The sequence below is a fragment of the Chenopodium quinoa genome, unplaced genomic scaffold (genome assembly GCF_001683475.1).
Source record: "Chenopodium quinoa cultivar QQ74 unplaced genomic scaffold, ASM168347v1, whole genome shotgun sequence".
NCBI classification, from domain to species: domain Eukaryota; kingdom Viridiplantae; phylum Streptophyta; class Magnoliopsida; order Caryophyllales; family Amaranthaceae; genus Chenopodium; species Chenopodium quinoa.
In genome coordinates, this window is record NW_018742204.1 from 18,081,621 (window position 1) to 18,096,027 (window position 14,407).

The window sequence follows — 14,407 nt, forward strand, 5'->3', positions numbered from 1 at the left end:
TTTCACAGATTTAATTACTCAAGTTCCTGCATATTCTAAATTTATGAAAGAAATTTTGACTAGAAAAAGATCTATTAGTGAGATAGAGACTGTTGCTTTTACTGCAGAATATAGTGCTATATTACAGAATAAATCTCCACCTAAACTAAAAGATCCGGGTAGTTTTTCTATTCCATGTCATATTGGTAATCTGATGATTGAAAAAGCTTTATGTGATTGGGGTGATAGTGTAAGTGTTATGCCATTATCTGTGAGCTCTAAATTAAATCTGAGTAAATTAAAACCTACCAATATTACTACAAATGGCTGATCGTTCTGTTAAATACTCTATAGGTGTTTTAGAGGATGTTCCTATTAGAGTAGGTAAATTTTATATACCCGTTGATTTTGTTGTTCTTGGTATGAAGGAAGATTTGCAAATTCCGATTATTTTGGGTAGACCATTCCTTCATATTGCAGGGGCAATAATAGATGTCAAAAGTGGTAAACTTACATTATGTGTAGGGGATGATAATATTACTTTTCATCTAAATAATGTCCCTAAAAGCCCAATGTTAGAGGAAAAGTGTTTTAGTATTGGTGTGGTTGATGGACATAATTTTTCTAATAAGCCCCAAGCTCCTGTCAGAGATCCCTTGGAGGCAGTATCTTGTGTTGCATCTTCTGCAGGAAAAACTAGTACATGGAAAGATGAAGTGGATGCTATAGAAAGAGCTTTAAATTGTGTTGGACTCGGGTTTGAAGATGAACAAGTGGAGATTGAGAAACAAGTTGTAGAGTTTGAGCCCGTAGTGAAAGTTCCACCCGATCGAGTGATAAATGCTCAATCTTGTGGAAAAACGAAGGAAATCAAATATAGACAAGAATTTCGAGCAGTAAGTAAGAAGAGGACGCCAGTTCGGACCTTAGAGTCGGGCCCGATCAGGCCACGATCGCCCGATCGGGCGCGAAAGCGCGACAGCAAAACTGCTCAACTTTGACAGGCCATAACTTTTGCGTTTCTTAACGCAATTTTACGTGTGACCTATCATTGGAAAGATTTTCAAGTCTAATTTCGAATGCAATTAGAATCACTTAATTATCATTTGTAAAAAAAAAGTTATAAGCAAAATAGTGGACCTAACTCGTTTTTGCTTCTTCTCTTACTAACACTGTTTCTATTTTGTTCAAATTTGTACCCAGGTGATGCATTGAAATTTTTGGGATGGTGGTGGATACGAGTTTAATGATGAGGGGTAGTCACTTGGATTACTTGTTTCCCTTTAAGCCAATGAGGACATTGTCTGATTTAGCTTGGGGGGATTTCTTGTACATATAGGTACTCTTTCTTTCCCTTTTCTTTTTATTTTCTTTAGTGTGCTTAGTTTAGTTTTTAATGCTTTCTTAGTATAGATTTATTGCTTTCTAGTGTAGTTTTATTGTTTTCCTATATGAAAAATACAAAAAAAATTGAAAAATTAAAATATCCAAAAATACATTCCAATGAATTATAAATCATGCTTCCCTGTGCCCCATACTCGAGAAAATTGTTTTGATTCTTGGTTATGATGATAAATATTGTGGATTAGTTGATCATGATTTGAAGTTTGATTGCTTAGATGCCTTAACATGCATCAATTTTGTCCAACTACCTGTGAATATAGTGCTTGACTAGTTGATTTGGTTAGGAATGTGTGTTAGTTCCTGGTATGTCAATGAATTTGAGTATTGGTTTGCAATTATGAGTAGTATTTCATGACTCATTATTATGCACATGAGGAGGACGAAGGCGTTCATTCTTTTAGGTAGCCTTCAGAGTATTTAGATACATTTGTTCCCTTCTTGCTACCCATGTTGTTGCTTGTGCCCTTTTATTGTTTATTAACGACATTACAAGCCATATTTGCCCCATTGGTTGCTAGTCCCAAACTTGGCTTGGGGGAGCTATTAGTGAGTGAGGCGAGGGAGTTTGTAGTGTGCACGTTATTTGCACAATTTGGGTGAGTTTTGAGAAGTTATTTGTTCTTGATCATATTTTGTTTGTTGAGTTTGAAAGTTGAATTTTCTTGGAAAAAAAATAAAGTATGATGATATGAAAAAAAAAGTTCGAAAAAAAAAAATGAAAAAAAAAAAGTGAACTTCAAAAGAAAAAAAAAAGAGCAAAAAGGAAAAAATGTTTAATATTCAAGTGTTCTAAGTGAAGGTTGATCAAAAGGAAAAAAAAAAAAAATCTGAGTTTCAATGATAAATTTCAAGTTTGATAGTAAGTTTGTTTATTCACTCGAGTTCTATATTATTATATTATTATGAGTGAAATTGTAAGAGTTGGGATTGTTTATATTGTTTGGAGTTGTATTTGGTGGATTTTTGTTGGAGTTGGTTATGTTGGAGATGTTGATCATTATTATTTATTAGGATTTGGCTCCCTTTTAAGCATAGCTTTTCTCTCACATATTTCCAAATATTTCCTACCCCTTACCCTAGCCTTACATTAAAAGCTTTAAAGACCTTTCGACCTTGTACATAGAGTTGTGTATATATGAAAGTGTTGCTTATCAATGCAAGTTATGACTTGACATATTCCGAGTCGACTATTAGGTTGAGTGTATGTCTTTTTAAACACACGAGTGTTGTGAGTTTGGGAGGGCATTGTTCACATTAAAAGGGTGGTTGGAGAGCGATCAAGTACATCTTTTACTCGCCACATAAATGAGAGTTGAGTGTGTGAGCACTAGTCTTGAATTCTATATGCTCTTGTGGTTTGCTCTATTTGACAATTGTTAGGGAAGATTGGTAGTTGGATGGATTTGATTGGTTGACTTTGATACATGTTTGTCAGATTTACCTTAAATCGTATTTATTGATTTAATTATTATTGGGGTGAAGTATTGATTTATTTATTCATTGTTTTGCTTAGGGACAAGCAAAGGTTTGGCTTGGGGGAGTTTGATAAGTCTATTTATTATATATTTTATTCCCCGTCCCACGGTCATATTTGTACTTATTTGAGATCTGTAGGGCTATTTTTATTACTAATATACGTTTTTTAGTGTTTTTGTAGAGTTGACTTTATTTTGTAGGAATTTGCAGATATATAATAATTCCCGAGCTTACTGAGCCACTACAAAGATATTGGAGTTTGATCGTGTTTTATGACCGTATATTTAAAGCTCAAGGCCGTTCTAAATAAATTTAGTTCGGTGATTAAGGGCTTAATTAGAGAAGAGAATGGTCCAAAGTTCTCACAAACAAGACGGACCAAACTAATAAATAACAAGTCAGGAAGGCCCAAGACATACAAATTCAAGATCCGAGCAGCCCAACTCGCTGCTTAACGGCTGGGGCCAAACGGACTGGGCCTAGCTCGATTAGGCTTTAATTTCTCGCTTATGTTTGCTTATGTCGGTTGATGGGAATTATAAATACCCAATTAGTGGGTTGTTGCCGGGGGCTTTTTCAATAGTTTTTAGGGGGGATTTCATGTTTCTATTAGTGGACTTTATTTTTCTTTACAAAACTTTTGCTCAGTTTTCTTAAGTTTTAGTTTTATTTACTTTCCATTTATTCTTTAGTTTTGAGCATTGTTATAGATTTTACAGAGGTTTTAGTTTTATTTTCTTATACTACTTTTGCAGCTTTTGTGAGATTTTTAGTTAAGTTTATTTAATTTGCCTTGCTTTTATGTTGCCAACTTTTATTTAATTCGTTATTCTTAGCTTTTCATTGTGATTGTTTTCATTCTAATTGCTTTTATTGTATTGCAGTTTTAATGTTGTTTTCATCATGCTTAATTTAATCGCTTTTATTAGTTTAGTTTTAATTATGCACGAGTAGTTTAATTCTAGGGTTTGTGGAGATCCATGATTAATATGAAAGGGTAATTTATTATTGTTAATTGTTAATATTTGATTGATTTTCTATTGATTGATTTGATGCTATGAAATTAGATTAGCGCTAGTTTAATTGTATGAGTAACGCAATATTGATTCGAGATTCGAGAGATGAGAATTAATATTAAGGCCTAGTTTCAATAGGTGAAATTAATTTATAAATGGTTAAGTCGAGATTCGAGAGATGAGATTTAATACCGGTAGATTAATTCTGTGATTGTAATACGTAGCGAAAGCCCTTTATAATCTGGTTAATTGATGCGCTGATGATTGATTATTATGTTTTACCCTGGAATATTATTTATTGGTAAACCTATGCCCTAGATCTTTTATTTATTAATTTCCTCCTACTTTTATTTCTCCCTACTCATATTCTTCGTAGTATAGTTCCTTTAAAAAACAACTCTTGGTTACTTTAATAATTTAGATTATAATAATTAATTAGGAATAGAAAGACTTGTTTCCCTGTGGATTCGACCCTACTTCCCTATCTATATTTAGTTAGTGGTTTTAGGTAATACTTTTGATTGAGTGATACGACTATACCCTGTCATATATATATATATATATATATATATATATATATATATATATATATATATATATATATATATATATATATATATATATATATATATCAGACTTTAGTGGTGCTCATATTATTCATAAAATCAAGGCCAGCCATTAGGGTGTAGAGCCTCAAACGCTGCATAGGGCCCAACTTTGGTTGGGGCCTCAGATCATTAAAAATGTATAACTAATATATGCTATAGAATTACTTATGCATATTAATTGTGGCTTAGTGGTTTCATGAGCTCCAACATCTATACTTGCAAGGGGTTCGTGGTTTAATTCTCACTAAGTCTTTTTTTTTTTTTACAAAATTTATTTAATGCCTATGCTATTCTTAAAAAAAATATCAGTTTTGTCTAAAAAAAATTATCAGAATTTTCTTAAAAAAAAAGTATCAGTTTTGGATTGATTAGATACAAAAAATGAGAAAATAGTCATTAAAACTAGAAGTATATCCTTTATATATTTCTAGCACAAAAAAAAAAAAAAGAATTTCATCATCTATCCTCTATTTGGCTAACAGATTAAGTTCCACGTTAACAATTTATATTTATCATATCTAAAAATAAAGCTTTATCACAACTTTAAATTCAGTATTTTTTTCAATCCTTTATAATTTCATCTAATGTCCCACACAAATAAACATTCAATATTTTTTCAATCATATATAAACTCATCTAATATCCCACACAGATAAACGTAAAACATTTGTAGGCAAAGAAGCATATTTTAGAATTTGAACACCATGAAATTAAATTCTTGAATGTGATGAACGGTGATAATGAGAAGTAAGTCATAAGTGTTAATTTTGCAAAAGGGGCGGGTTTAATTATGCAACTTTATAACCGGCACGTTCAACGATTGATATAAAGGATAATTGTAGGAAATATTTCAAGAATCTCACAGTTGAGCCCCACTGGGATCATACACTTAAGCACAAAGGCGTCCAAAGGGAAGGAAGTTAGAGCATAAGAGTCGTCAAAAAGTTTTAGGAACTTGTAAACCGTTCACAAGTGAAGCTTACACCCCTTCACAATCCAAGAGATCGCTAACTTCATAGTGGGCCGGAACTATGACTGGATATTCGGGGATGAAGGTACAAGTCCAACCTAAAAGAGATTGAATCTGCCCTAAATTCCTCTACTTTATTCTTCTCATATTCATGTGCGCTTTCTGACTAACATACAATCAATATTAATCCTAAAACTGTTTAATCTATGTTGATTGAATATTAATGCACAAATAAAACTATTATTGGCGATCACTTGAATTAAAAATATATTGGCCTAAATAAAATTATTAATTATCTTATTAAACGTGATTTCAAGTACAACTTTCTTTTAAAACTACAAGAGAGGGCGTGATAAATAAATAACAATAATATCAAGCAACATAATAATATTGACACAACACTCATCATCATCATAATATCAATCTCATTAAAGTATAATATATTATTAGCAAGATCATAGGCATGATACAAACAAGATTTATAACAAATCCTAGCATGTCGCTAAACAATAAAATTCAAAGCTTTATTCCTAACTTGATACTAACATGATAGAAGAAATTAGGAAGCAACCTAATAAGCATGATACCAGAAACACACATCATATTAGAAATATTAGTTAATACACTAATTAAACATGATACTAGGAATTATAAAGACATCCTAAAAACATGATACTAGGAATTAAAATAATCTAAGCATAGAAATAGAGCAATTGAATTATTCACTTTGTTGTCTCGTACCTCTTTCTATCAAAACAATACACACGTTAGTAACTTCAATAAAAAATATTAAATCAAATGATATTTAAATAATTAAAATAGGGATTTGGGACCAAACCCTCAGAAATTATCAAACTTTCACGTCTAGAGCGAATGCAACTTCGAGCTTGGCTAGGTGTGTCTAAGTATCTTGATGGACATATGGTGTATTTTTGAAAAGGTTTAGAAAATCAAGAAAGAGAAAGAAAGAATAAGCTTCTAGTTTTGAGAGAAAATGGAATAGATGATTGTTGATGATTTAAAACGAAGGAAATAGACCCTATTTATAGAGCAAAACATCCGGAAACAATAGAAAAGAGTTATAATTTGAATTGGAGTAAAATTCCTTTTGACGCGGCAAGATAAAAAGTATCGCGACACGATAAAAACGGTTTTTTGCGGATTTTGTTTTTATCATAACTTTTGATTCAAAAGTCAAAATAAGGCATATAATATGTCGTTGAAAAGCTCTTGAATTCTACTTTCCAACCCAATTAGAATAAGTTTAAAATATTTTTTATAATAAAATATATGGTAAAAATATTGGAAGGGTATTAGATTTGGATTGAGTTCCGTATTTCTTTCAAATCTTTTTCGTTATAGCTCGGAAATAATATTATAATATATCATTGGAAGATAATTTCAAGGGCTATCCAACCATCTAATATTTGGATAAAAATTATGAGGTATGAAAATAATATCTGACTGTCTTTGAACGTCTTTCATTTTGAATAGAATTAGGACTTTCAAAAAGAGAAGTTTTATTTATTCAATTTTAAATTTTTTTATCTTATCTTTCCAAAAAAGATAATTAACATATTTTAGAAAATTAATAGAAGCTTCTAATTCATCCTTATTATTTTAGGAATAAGATTAATGGACCCTCCACATGATCATTGGGTCGCACATTAAACTTGTTTAGACCCAGTTTAGTATTTTGATCATAACTTCCTAGTTATAACTCGGAATTGGGCTTATAGTATATCATTGGAAAAGTCTTTTCAAATCCCATCTAACAACACAACTATTGGACCCTGATTATGGACTATAATAAACTTTAGTGGACATTTTTCATAAATAAGATACAAAATGAATGATTTTCGAAAACAGAAAGAAGTATTTTTATTAAAAATAGAGGCATCACGAGTAGGGGTGTTCAAAAATACTCGACCCGTTTGACCCGACCTACTGACCCGCAAAATACCCAACGGGTATTTTTTGAGTTTTTTCCCCATTTTGCGGGTCGGGTACCCAACCCGCTAAAATATCAGATTCGCAGGTCGGGTAATGGGCCGACCTCTGACTATTTCGGGTACCCGTTAAATACCCGCTTTTCTTTCTTTCTTTCTTTTTTTTTTTTTTTTTTTTTTTTAATTTTATTAGCTGGAAAGTGGAAACCCTTTAGGGAATTAGGGTTACTACTCTTTCCTCTTTTTCACTAGTAGCTAGCCGCATACTCACTCTCCCCTATTCTCTCTCCTCTTTCACTGAAACACTTCCTCTCCTTCCTCCCTCTCAAGCGACCTCCTTCCTCCCTCTCAATTTCTCAAAGTCTCAAGCGACCTCCTTCCTCCCTCCCGTCAGATAGACCCTCTCACTCTCTCAGGCGACCTTCATCAGCCGCGCAAGGTGAGTCTTGGCTCGATTTTTTTTGGGTTAATTTATTTGCTTGTTAATTCTTAGATCGTTAATTTATTGGGTTAATTTATTTGCAGGTTATATTTGGTGGAAGCAGGTTTTTAATATGATTTTGCTAATTTGTTGCTGGAAGCAGGTTCACTATGAATTTGTGAAAACATCAGCTTTTTTTTTTTTTTTTTTTTTAATGAAATCAGCAGGTTGTTTTAATATATAAACACATCATTTTTTGTTTTTAATGAAAAAGTTAATTTTTTAATAAAATCAGCAGGTTTAACTCTATATTAACAAGTTTTTTTTTTTTTTAAAAAAGCAAACATATATATTGAAATTTCGGGTACCCGGTATGCGGGTACCCGCTTTTAGCGGGTTGGGTAATGGGCCGCACAAATAACTACCCGCACTTCCGGGTACCTGAAATCAGGAGTCTCTTTCACATTTCACCTCGTTTGATAATCAAATGACGTGAAAAGTACTCATCGCTAAGTTTGGTTTTGGGGAGACATAATTTGGTTTCTACTATAATGCAAGCCCGAAAAATCATATTTTCACCGTTTTCACAATTTGAAAAAAAAAAGTTAGTTAAACAAAAACATATAGCTTCACATATATTAGGGCCTGTTCACATTTACTGAGCTGAACTGAACTGAACTACATTAATTGGACTTGAACTGTACTAATTGGAGCTGAACTGAACTGAATTGATTGGAGCTGAACTAAACTGAACTGAGCTGAATATTTTATGAGAGAGGGAAATTAGGAACTGAGCTGAACTGAACTAATTGGAGCTGAACTAAACTGAACTGTTTAGAGCTGAACTGAACTATACTGAACTGAAATTAAGTAAATGTGAACAGACCCGTCTTTTCTTTCTATCTTTCTTTAAGAAATGGTTTGAATTGTTGTTTAAACAAAAAACTTTACAAAATATACATGTATGAACCTTGATCGTATAAGATATTATGATACTTAAGTATATGGCTTTTCAATTCCGAGAAAATATTTGATATGATATATTATTGTGTGTTTGTTTTTAATTCATCTATGAGAAAGTTTACAATTTATTATCAATATTTTAAGGAAAACAAAATTAACTAATAGCAACAAGCTTTTTATTATAGTAACGAGGTTTAATAAAATGCTCTAGTTATTAAGAATACAAGTTTCTAGCATAGTTAGTTGCATGTAGACATTGGAAACATCTCATGTTTAGTTTATGTTTTGTTATAATAATGAACTTATGCTAGACCAACAATGTTCCGACTATCTATGACTGCTTCAATTGGTTTATTCTCGTGCATCAAAGGTAAAAATTATTTTCCTTGCCTTTTGTAAATTGGAAGAATCTCGCCGGAACAGTTTAGAGGTCTAACTTCTCTAGGATCGTTCTCCTTCATTATAGATGATTTTTAGGTGATTCTTTGTTTGAATTTGGGTGATTTTTTTGTCTACTTTTTGCATGTAAAATTTCAGAATTTATTGAGTTTGTTTGCTATTAAACTGGGTTATTTTCTAAAAACTAGTTAGTTTTGGTTCAATTTGGTATATACTTCTGTTTTAGTGCGTTTTTCTTAGCTTAGAGATGTGTTGAGATTTTCACTGGGATATTCCTACGTGGTTTAGGGTGTTTTAAGAGTGTTTTACTCATATAAATTGCTTCCTTTCTAACTTATGTAATACTTCTTGAGAAATTATATACCGTGAAGGAAAAGTTTATTGATAGATCAGAAGCTAGGTTTGATATCTTTGCTTGCTTGGTACACAATACAATTTGATGGCCTGTATGGTTGTCAGATTTACTTGTATCCTCAAGAAGTAAAGTTTTTAATTTTTTTTCTTATTTTTATGCACATATCAAAATTGATATCAGATGCATCTAGCTTGTGGTGGTCACATTTCAGGTTGGAGTTCACTCAAGCAAAGGTCAACAATGTTTTGAGCTAGTTTAGGCACTTAGATTCATCGAGGCAATTAAATAATTTTGCAAAGAATGATTTTCAATTCCTAAGTGTATATGTCGATGTCTAATGTCACCTGAGTAGTCTCCCTGTATTTCAAGAAACTTCTATCTTGTGTATGTGATAGGTTGTGATATCAGGCACCTGCTATCTTGTGTATGTGATGGTTTGGTCTAGTTCAGGCACCTCCGCATCTGCTAGTTAAGGCACCTCCACACCTGCTAGTTCAGGCAATTGAAATTTGAGCTATTTCAAGTACCTCATAGCTTATGTATGTAATAGATTGTGCTAGTTCAAACACCTAATTAAGAAACTGAAAATTGAGCTAGTTCAGGCACCAAGCATCTGGTACCCTATGTTTTGTTGTATTTTATATGTGAGGTTGTTTTATTGCTCTCCCCTTAACTATAAAAGCAATTATATGTATGTGAAAGTTTAGTCTGATACAACTATATGTATGTGATAGCTAGTTTAGTCACAACATAGTTTTAGTGAAATTAATGGTTTTGATTTCTGTATTGAATTTATTTGTGACTAGTTTTGTCTAATAAGTGACTGAAGTTTTTCTTTTAAGTTTTGATGCTTATTTTCTTTTATATCCCCCCAGTTTGATGCATTGACCATGCTGGAAGAGTTCACTTGGTGCCTGTCTAAAATAACACTTTTTAATGTATATATTTCTTTCCCATGCAGAATTCTGTCGCAATATCAATGCCTAGTGTGAACTGCTGCTATCCCATACAGAAAAGTTAAATTTGTGAAGCATATAGAGACAAAATTGACAAAATCGTCAAAATTTGACTGTTGACCATTGTAACAATTAACTACTAGCTTTTTTTAGTTATAGAGTATTATTTATTATTGTGAGTTGTGAGAGAAATATTTGTAATTTAATTTACAAGTACATCAATTCAATATAATTTACAAGATGTCGCTTAATTAAAATTTGTCTTATATTGGTTAGATTGATAGTTATTGTATTTTATAAAAGTTTATTAATAATTAATGGTCTTTACATTAAAAATAAATAAATGTAGTGTATGGGTGGTGGAAGTAAAAGAATTTGCTACTGCTACCATTTTATTTATTTTTTTTTTAAATAAAAACACTATTCGTAATTGGTGTTAGGCTATGCTAGTTTCAAATTTTACTCTATTTGTAACCGGCATAACTTAACGCCAGTTACAAATAGTATGCTTTCTAACTTGGAAAATAGCCTATTTTTAACTGGCGTTGGGTAAAGCCAATTACAAATAGTACATTATTAGTAACTAACATTAGTCAGTTATACGAATAATTTTCACTAGTTGTAACGGTGGCAATAGCAACCAATAATGTCAGTTACTAAACGTCAATTTCGCTAGTTACAAAGGACAGTTTTCTACTAGTGTACGTGGCTCAATACTTAACTTGGCGACAAACTGGAATAAAAGTTATTACAAATGGCAGTTTTTCTATTAGTGTTCTATTTTTACTAAAATAAAAGTATTTTTAACAAACTAAAATTATTTTTTTTATTGATTCTATATTATTTTGTTAGATAAATTAAATATTTTATACATGAATATTTTTTAAAAAACTTTTTAAAACGATTTTAATAATGAAAATAGAACTGAGCTATAGAATATTTATTAAAAGTTATGAGTAATTTTTTATATATGAAATATTATAAGTATACCGATAACAAAACTATATACAATATTTTTATCTTACAAAATTTATCATTATCATCATCATCATCATCATCATTATTATTATTATTATTATTATTATTATTATTATTATTATTATTATTATTATTTGTGACTACAAAATACGAATCCATTATCGAATAGATATGTCTGATTTTTTATATTGTTACAAATTACCTTATTTAAAATATATTTCTTATTAATAATTTGTAAGAATTATATATCATATATTGTGTTATTAAAAAACATGACATAGGGAGTTATATTTATAAGATATAAAATAATAGTTATGGAAAATATTTTACTATCCGTGAGGCCCATTAATGGGCCTCATGAGGTAGTGACAAACCATATAAGAAGTTGGGCTAGAGTAGTTAGAATATTATAGGAATTTGGGCTTCACATGGACACTTATTTCTAGATATGATCTATAAATAAAGTCCATGTCTAGGTTTGACAAAAGACACAAATAACGTAAAGTGTGAAACAAGGCAACCAGAAATTCCCTAACCCTAATCTCTCTCTCTCATGCTCGCCCTCCCCTATCTCTCTCCCATCCATACGGTCGGCCTCTCCCCTTGGTGGTGCGTGGTGTTCGTGGTGGTAGATCGTAGTTAATTCGTTCCTCTCCTCTCTGTAGAAGGTTGATTGAAATGGTTCAATCACGACTAACTAGCATTAGTTGAGGTTCAGTCTGTGCCCGTACTAGACTAAGTAGAGGAATCACGTTTGGGGTTCTTATTCTCCTATTGTTTTTGTTCGATCACATGTGGAATCATATCACGCTTCAAAGGTACAATTATATGTTATTTATGTGATATGTATGCTTGTAGATCCTGTTTAGGTGCTTATGAATGTGATTCATGCAATTCCGCTTATAGTACCTAAAACTCTATAGATACGTTATGGGCTAACCAAGTAGCAAATTTTACAGTAAAGTCGCCAATATTAGACAAACACCAGCAAGGTTCATCTTGGATGGACGAGGAAGGAAGAGGGATACTGTCACGGTCACTCTTGGGTCGGCCTAGGCAAGGCCGTCGACCACCCCGCATAGGCGCGCAAGGCCTTCGAAATCCTACTTACCTACACGAGCAAGTATGCGCTCGGTTCGGGAAGAACGATCCAAGTGAGGCTAGAGTAGCTCACTACCATGTCTAAGGTATGTGAGGTTATCAGGGATGACCTTCGGGTGCTTAGACCGTGGTGCTGGTGAAGCATGGGTCAACTAGGCCTTGGGCTTATGGCTAAGCATGCACGCGCACACTAAAAAATCCTCGGAGTGTTTGAACGAGCAAAACTCCATAACAACCTTTGATACTTATTGAGGGGACTTATTAGGACCCTAATAGATCATACATGGCCTAAGGGCCAAGGTTGGGTTCAAGGATCGGACTTTAGAGTCCATTATTGTGTTACTGTCAGTTGGGTGTTCACTAGTATTCCAAGACTTGAGCTAAATAAAGTTCTTTAGGGGGCAAGTGCTCACTCAAGGGTCAGGGGCTGACCTAAGGGTGGCCTTAAGGATAGGGACCTTGGGCATGGTCTTGGACATAGGATAGCCTATGGATACCATAGCACACTTGGATGGCTATGGTGGACACTCAATAGGACAAACTGACTCGGTAGTCCCGGCTAGGAGGGATGCGGGCTGACCAACGAAGGCTGAGGGCTTAGTATGGTGCATGCTTGCTAGTGGTGCGTTTGATTAAGGGATGCTCTTGGGATCATGTTAGGGTGTCTCTATGGTGGTAACCATAGTGACTCCGACATGGAGGAACGAGTGCGGCCCGGGTCAACGATGTCTTTGGTGCCTTCGACGAAACCATGGACTTGCGTGGCCACATGCTCGATGCTAAGGAACGACATTGGCTTGTAGATGGTCTAACCAAAACTCTCCTTGGTGGATTAATTTGTAGGGACTCCTTGACGATTATGCCTAGTCACCATGATGGAATGCGGTTGCCTTAAATTTAGGGATTGGGTAAGTAGTGGCAGATGGTGGGCGGTTATACGAGGTAACCACCCACGTTGTACCACTCTCCGTAAATTATAGGGACGGTTATGCTGAGGTGGAAAAAGGGCTAAGTATGGTTCCTAAAATATAGGACCACGACGTTAGTGGGTTGGCTAACGGTTATCCTGACCATGACCTTGACGTGGGCAATCGGGAACGCGGTTAAGCCACACTAGAAGGCGGTTCCTATAAAATAGGAGTAGCCAAGGGTGGTGGGGTGTAACCATGGACGTGGGTAGTTATTCTAAAGGGATAAATCCACGTCATGAGGAAGTTACCCCACTCACTTAGTGGCCCTTGAAAATAGGAGCACTAAGGGAGTGGGCGGTTACGCTAATCAGGCGGTTACATCGGCCAGACAGTTGAAGTGCCACATAAGCACACTAATGCATGTCTCCTAAAATGTAGGGGCATGGAATAATGGAATGTGACGGTTACCAGGCGGTTACAAGAACAAGAAAAAACGTGGATAACCCCCTTGACTACGTGGACAGGTCCAGATTCATCCAAGTAAGCATCCAAGTAGTGGGTAGTTACAAAATCATGGGTGTAGTGGGCATAGTGGCCAGTTATCCTATCTAACTGGCCTGTAGTCAGTGCCTATAAATAGGCCAAGGCATTCATTTACTGGACATCGATTTTAGGAGTTCTAAAGAGAGATTTTAGAGAGAGAAACTCTTGTAGTTTGTAAGCTACAAAATCAATAAAGTGTTCTGGTCATTGCTTGCCTCTTTTCTTGTGTGTGTTCTTTCTTTAAAGTGCTTAAGTGTTGTATTTTGGTTTAGACTCGGTCTAGATGCCATCACGGGAACCTCTTTAGTCCCTTACTTAGAAAAAAAAAACTAGTCCCCAAATAATCCCGTGACAATTTGGTCCGACCTGCCGGAAAGG

General features: G+C 33.8%; 1 long non-coding RNA gene across 1 annotated transcript; it reads left to right on the forward strand.

Annotated features, from left to right (window-relative positions):
* Positions 1-7,182: 7,182 nt before the first annotated feature.
* LOC110695436 lies at positions 7,183-8,034 on the forward strand. Its single transcript, XR_002506068.1, has 2 exons — positions 7,183-7,841; positions 7,928-8,034. It is a non-coding gene; the product is annotated as an uncharacterized LOC110695436 (long non-coding RNA).
* Positions 8,035-14,407: the final 6,373 nt, after the last annotated feature.